At 36.9% G+C, this 6,956-nt stretch overlaps 2 protein-coding genes across 2 annotated transcripts in view; one reads left to right on the top strand and one right to left on the bottom strand.

Moving 5' to 3' along the window:
* IMMP2L (IMP2 inner mitochondrial membrane peptidase-like (S. cerevisiae)) overlaps positions 1 to 6,956 on the top strand; it is a 487,018-nt gene that overhangs the window by 219,533 nt on the left and 260,529 nt on the right. The gene's annotated exons all lie outside the window — the stretch shown is intronic.
* Positions 1 to 6,956, bottom strand: part of LRRN3 (leucine rich repeat neuronal 3) — a 35,274-nt gene that overhangs the window by 28,089 nt on the left and 229 nt on the right. The gene's annotated exons all lie outside the window — the stretch shown is intronic.

The raw sequence follows: 6,956 nt of genomic DNA, 5'->3' as shown, positions 1-6,956 counted from the left end.
CAGAATGTGTGTTATAAAATGAAAGTGTACTTGTTACAGAATGAAAACTGGTTTTTATTATGCTTTGAAGGCATGGAAACATCTGTACCAGTGTAAACACAAATGCATTGGCTCCCCTGACTGCTGCTGAAGTAGAGCAGTGGTGAGGATATGGTCCAAGTGTACTAGAACTTGTTCTGACCCATGGGTTCTTGGTAGCAAGTTTAGGAATAAAAATGTACTATTTTACAGATAACACCACTGAAACAGAGCTAAGTTCATCATATTAAAATTACTCTCTGCACTAATATCTAAGGGGATTGCTTCCTATCAGAGTGAGTATAGGGTTTGTATGATGTATGTCCAGACATGCAAATTATTCTTGGGTCTGTGGAAGTGAAAAATGTAGGACTATTGCTGTGCAGTTCCATAGATTCACTGGCTGTTCTTTCTGCCCAGGAAAGATAGAGTTCAGGAGCTCAGCTGCTGCTCTTGGAGGGCAGAGTACTTTTCCTTATGTGTTTTTGGAGTTTAGAGTCTAACCCTAGAGTAATATGCTGAGTATCCCTTTTGTCTCTTATTGCACAATAAAAATGAAATGACTGAAAATGTGTTTGTCTGACACAATATTGATGACTGGATAATCCATATCAAAGCAACATTCAGAAGAATATGTTACCTGAATTATACATGCTGGGTGAAATTGCTATTCAGACAAACGTTTCTAGCTTTACAGATCATTATATTTGCAATTACCTCATTTTGTCTTCTCTCACCTCATAAGGATACCTCTATAAACTGGTATAATAGTCATTAATCATTCCATTTCTCTCAAGTGCTGTAGAGTTTTAGCCTTGTATTTGGGCTTACCAGCAAGTAACTGGCCAAACAAATTAAAATGAAGTACTCCGAGAGTGTCATGAAATAGCTGCTGTACAGTCTCAGCTGTCTTTTTTCAAAGTTAACATGGTACATCCTGTGTAAAAAGAAATACATATTCAAAAAGGTGTAATACAATGAATATATATAGGATGAACTTGTAGTGTAATGCTTAGAGGATAACTAAGTAGCTGTGTGTTGTTATAAACTGGTATTAAAGGGGAGTTGTGCAGATAATGTCCCTCAAGCTACAGTGGTAATGAAGCACCACTTGACTGTAATTTTATTTTTCATGCCAAAAGGTTTTTTTAATTTGTTTAGAATTTGATAAGAGAAAATATTGTACTTTATAAATTCATTGTCTTATTTCTGAAACACACTTTCACAGTGGGGAGGGAGGAAGAAGTTTTAAAGCACTGCCTGATTTCCATATGGGACACATGAAAAAGAGCAGTTTCGTGTTGTGCAGTGGATTTGGACCTGTCGTTGCACACGGAAGAGGTTTTTCTGGAAGGCTTAGCCCCCACGTGAGCCTTTGCTGGAGCAGGCTCTCCTGCCTCTCTGCTCCTTCTGTGGCCTGCAGCATGGAGCCAGCTGGTGTGGGGAACTCAGCAGGTAATTCTGCATTTTGGTAGAAACACTGTGAATTAGCTCACTGTTAAGTGTCATCTGCAAAAATTGCTGATGCTTGGCATGACCTCTAGAGGAAGCTGCTTTCCAGAGGGGAGAGGAAGTTCAGGACTTGAGAGAACTTGGCAACAGGAATGAGCTTGGGGTGAAGAAATGAATGTCTCCTCTAGTCCTTCGATTTACAGCTACCGTGACACTTGCTAAAATCTTTGAGAAAAGTCTCTGTTTCCGCATAAAGATTATTCCTGTCAAGATGAACAGTTTTATTAGGACTTTAGGTACAGAATAAATCACATAAATATGATACAAATAGTGACACGTATATCTCCATTTTGAGCAAAGGTGTGCCACTATTGTAAAGCAGAAGTAGGAGACGTTTGTGTTTATCCTTATTCAGGGAACAAGTTAAACATTTGCACTTATTTAAGCGCCTCCCAAGTCAGGGATATATTTCTTGTGCTGTCTTGAATAAGGGTGACTTTTTGTTTTAGCACCATGATGACAAAGCTAACCGACCTGATTGTCAGCCGTGGTTTCCTGTAACCTCTCAAGACCACACTAGAAGAGCCCTAGTAATGTCTGACCATCACACTGCCTTTGTAAAGACTATTAGGAAAGTCATCTTCTCTCATCCGGGATGATGGCTATTCTATGGTGATTTTAAAAATGTCTCCGTGCACAACTTTGCTCTTCATTGTGTATTCTATTACCTGATGTTTATTCCAGTTTATTATGCTGTAATTTATTCAACATGCAATTTCTGAAATTGTCTGATCCCTAGACAGAGAATTGCATAAACAATATTTTTTTTTGTTTTTTTTTCTTTCTTCCCCCCCCCCCCCCCCCCCTACTGGTAGCTGGATGTCCAGGGAATTTTTGGTACAGCTAAACTTAAGAATTTTACCTTTCTTATACCAAATGATTTAGAGTCTTTAAAGTATTTCCTGGCAGAGTAGTTGTTATTTGCATGACAGGAACCCTCTAGTAAAAGACTCTTGGGGTAATACAAATAATCAGTAGATATTTTGAAAAAATATTCCCTGTAGTATTTTACTCAGCTTTGCAGTGTTTACCTCTAAATACAGATGCTTATGCAGGAAAGGGAACTGCTAAATGATTTCTTTTGTGCCAATGTTGTCAAAAAGCATTTCCCAGTTTGACTGAGATCGTGGGAGTTGAGAGCAGAAGAGAGGCAAAAATTCTTTTCTGCTCTAATTCAGAGGTCAGTAGAGTTAAGCTACCATTAAATTTGGGGCAGATATTTTAATGAATTCCAGAAATACAGCAGCTGAATAGAAATAATGGGAATACAGAGATCTTATTTCTTATATTCCTTTGAATTAGAGTGTTACTGCTTGTGGCCAAGCAGTTACAGCAAATAGTTAGGCTGAAAGAGAGTGAGTTTTATTGAGATAAATCTTTTGTGAAGAAGAAATATTTCTAAATGAAGGATAATTGTTTCAAGGATACGCCATATAGATTTGTTTTTATGGAATTAAACTTTCCGTTCATTTTAATGTCTTTGCATTTGTTTGTGCTTTGCAGAAGACCAGTAAGCAGGTTTGGGAATGCTAGGGGTGAGAGCACATCTGTAGCTTGTTCTTCCAAGCAGTTTGTAAATTAAAGCTAAGAAAACATAACATAGAAGTAAATGAGCATGATAAATATAATCCTATTTATCAAATGATACTTCCTTTGGCTTGTATGACTAGAACATGTCTTTAAATATTGAGAGAAAAAAATGTGCACGTTGACTATCTTTTTTTATTTCTTTGCTATTCTTTTTATTACAGTTGATTTATTATATAGCCCCATCTTCCATGTATAAAGAATAGGAAATCCTGTCAGGAGATGGTAATTGGATCAAGCAAAATTGTGAAAGTAGTTTGTATTTCGCCCCCATGAAAATGCTCTTTCTCACCAGGTGGCACACTCAGCTACTCCACAAAGGACCCAAAGTGGAATAGTCTGACTGACATCCATATTGGATATTTCTCTGGCACAGATGAGTATAGCTCCATGTGCTGTGCTAATAAAACTTTATTGGTTCAGGTCAGCTGAGGATATGAATTTATTGTGGAAACATTGATGACATCATTTATAGATTTTGTGTATAACACTGAAGATCATACTGTTTGTTTAAATAAAGTTTTTGGCATCAAGGATATTAAGGAAAGTTCTTTACGAACAATGTCGTTTCACATTAACAGCATTTAACAGTTTGTGGACTGGTCAGTTGAATAAGTAAAAGGCACAGTAATTCGTTTTTACAGTTACATTACAGTTGTAATGAGAAGTATTGATTTTCCTCTTAATACTAATGTGTTTAATGACCTGTCTAATGACATCTGTCACTACTGTTTCTTCTCAAATTGTACTGGCATTTTCCCTTCAGTAAAGTAGAGTATTTTAATTGCTTGTTGTATTGTTAGAATGAGAATTAATATTCTTTTTGAAGTAGTATGAGGGCTTGAAGACTTATTCTGTTAAAAAAATAAATAAATTGTGTTTTAGAAGCTGTCCATTTTTTGGTCTTCAGAAAATGGTTCCTTGAGCACTACATGTGAAATTAGTTTTTCATTGTCAGTTTTTGCTAGTTGATATTAAGTAGAGTTTGTGGAATTTAAAGTGGAAAGGTTTACTAAGACAGTTTCTGACAATGTCTCTCCCAAGAGTTTTCCTTCAGCTTTTAATGGTACTATCTGAAGGAAGGCTATATGAATTAACTAAAACGTTGATGTACCACAGCTCACTAAAAACATATACCTATAGTTCAAAAAAGGTTTAATTGTTTCTCTGTGGTGACTTTGCTTTCAGAAGTAAGATAGAGCTTGTCTTGAAAAACTCTTTGTTTTCTACTGCTTATCTTCTTCTATTGCTTTAGATGCTCTAAAATTTGACTGTTGAACACCAGCCATTTAAAGTTAGAGCAGTTGTCACCAAACAGCAAAGCCTTTGGTTGGCTCGTAGAATCATTATTGATATAATAAAAGTTAGGGGTAAGAGTCAAAGAAAGTGGCTCCGATACTGCTAAATGATTTGCTCTCACTTGCAAACACTTAATTTTGTCCTCTAGTGTCAAGGGACAAGTGATCACAAGTGATTTGCAGGACACGAGTATTTTCATAAGCTGCTCATTCTTGATCAGTTAACAAAGATTATACATGATATTTTTGATCTGCATTACAGGTAGCAACGTTGCCTAGTTGATCTGGTCTAATTCTGGTGCAGAAGAGGAATACTCACCTACTTCTGGGTACTCCAAACAGGCATGCTGTGATGTCATGCTCAGACCTACCACCCTGAAAGGCGGTACTTCGGGTTGCTATAACAACATCAGCCAGTCATTGTCTGACACTACAACATTATTGCAGGAGCTTTGAGAGAGTATTAACCAAAATACAGTCACCATACGTTTTGACTGGTTTGCTGGTTAAGAATGTCTATGCTGTGTACTCAGACAATGCATCTACAGCATATTTTCTCTGTACATGTATGATTGAAATGACCAAATTTTTCTGAAACTCTTTGGCATATTTATATAATATTTTAAAGTAGTGCATCGGAGTATATGTGGCAAAACCCAATATGCATTAATGTAAAGTTACTCATATTTACTTAATTTTCACATTAAAAACGAGTAAGGGTAACGATTCAGAAAAGCTGAGCATGTACCGTGGTATATAATAGAAAAAGTTTCATCTGAGTAGTCCTTTGCATATAGCATGAGGAGATCAGAATCAGGTTTTCTCCCCTTATTGTATAGCACATTCTGTAAAAATCCAAACCAGTAGCATGAAATTCTTGTTTTAACAACTAAAATGCACATGCAGTGTGGGTGAAAACAGGATATTTAGTTAATTGAATGAGAGATTGTGGTTCACATAATAAAATAAGCCAGCTTGCTTTAACCAGATTTCATAGACCATCTGAAACAGAGGAAGCAAGCTTGCCAATAGCAGGAGCTAATGCTTCAATACCTTTCATTTTGTACTCTGAAAAGGAAACCTCTTCTTAAGCTCATTCATTTTCCAGAGGGAATATCGAATGCTGTGGCATATTGTCAGAGCTGCTTTATTGTCACCATTTACAAAGGTCACCTGAATTAATTGACTTCTTACCGTACATATTGTTAAGCTAGCCGTTCCCTGACATTTGTGGAAAGGTGGCAAGCTTACAGCCATTGGCTATCTGTTGATGGTTGTTTCACAGTGTTTGTTTCTCAAAACACAGTAACTCTAAAATTACAAGCAAATAATTGCATTGCTGCAAAGGAACAGGTTCTTTACGATGTTCTCCAAGGTGTACAGGAGTGTGGGGGGGGGAGAAGGGGTAGGAGAAATAGTCTAAATACTGAGCTGTTTTTAATACAGACATAGTACTCTAAAAAGCAAACAAAAACACACAGGAAGATTTAGGCTGTATTTTTTTCACTTTGAAGCATGCGTTAGATAGCTAACCTGTCTTTTTCATGGTGTAAAGTAAAACCTCTCTCTGGCTTTCACTGATGCATGAATCACAGATCCATGCTGATGGACTTTACTGAATGTGTTTTCATCTGAAGGGATATTGAGGTACTCTTATACTGCATGAAAGAAATGACATACACATGCATAAACACAAACACAGTAGGCAACAGTAGTGCTAGCATGGAATTTTATGTAGATTAAATTGGTTAAATAGAAAATCACTGTCTTTTTTCTAGCGCCCTGTATTTACTGCCCCCTTTATCCCCCTGTGTTGGGTTCTTCTCTTTCTGAACAGCAGTGCTGGGCAAAAACTCCAACTAGACATGTGAAAACAAAGGCATGGAAAGCAAAGACAAACAGTTCTGAGCCTTCCTATACTAAAAGAGGCAAAGCTTTTATAGTGATGGATTTGAACAGTCTCCTTACATGAAAATATACTTTAGAGGCACCCTGCTGTGATCCTGTTAATTACCAAAGAAGATTAGAACTCTTCTGCTTAATGCGATCCTTTTTACCTAACGCATCCGTTCCAGCTGCATCAGTAATCAGACATTCACACTGTCCCCTCTGACTGGAAAGGGGATGTTTTTAAGCGAAGTCATTTGCCACAATCCTTAAGATGTAGCCTGGCAGAAATTCAATAACTGTTTGTGATATGCTCATTGAGCTTCGCTGCTCAGTAGTTTTTAGGTCCTGACATAAACAGTATTTCCCTTAATCCTAGCACTGGAGAGAAGAAAGGAGGCTGTCCTGTATCTTGTTCTATTGGTTTCAAAACACAGAGCAACTGTGTAATTTGATTTTGCATCTGAAACATCAGGGGAAACGTTCTCCCTTTATAATTTTTTATCCTTTGATGCTCTTTCAAGCTAACAAATGCACATATCTGATACTCTTGCAAGCATATTTAGATTATCTCTGGCACAAAAAGCAAATTGCATTTGCATTTCCATTCAGAAAGTAAAATGTGAAAATACGCTAATAAAATAACTTTACGAA

Source organism: Pygoscelis adeliae, unplaced genomic scaffold, assembly GCF_000699105.1.
Source record: "Pygoscelis adeliae isolate BGI_AS28 unplaced genomic scaffold, ASM69910v1 Scaffold113, whole genome shotgun sequence".
In the NCBI taxonomy this organism is placed as follows: Eukaryota; Metazoa; Chordata; class Aves; order Sphenisciformes; family Spheniscidae; genus Pygoscelis; species Pygoscelis adeliae.
The sequence above is the reverse complement of the archived record's forward strand: the minus strand, read 5'-3'. Positions and strand labels throughout refer to the sequence as shown.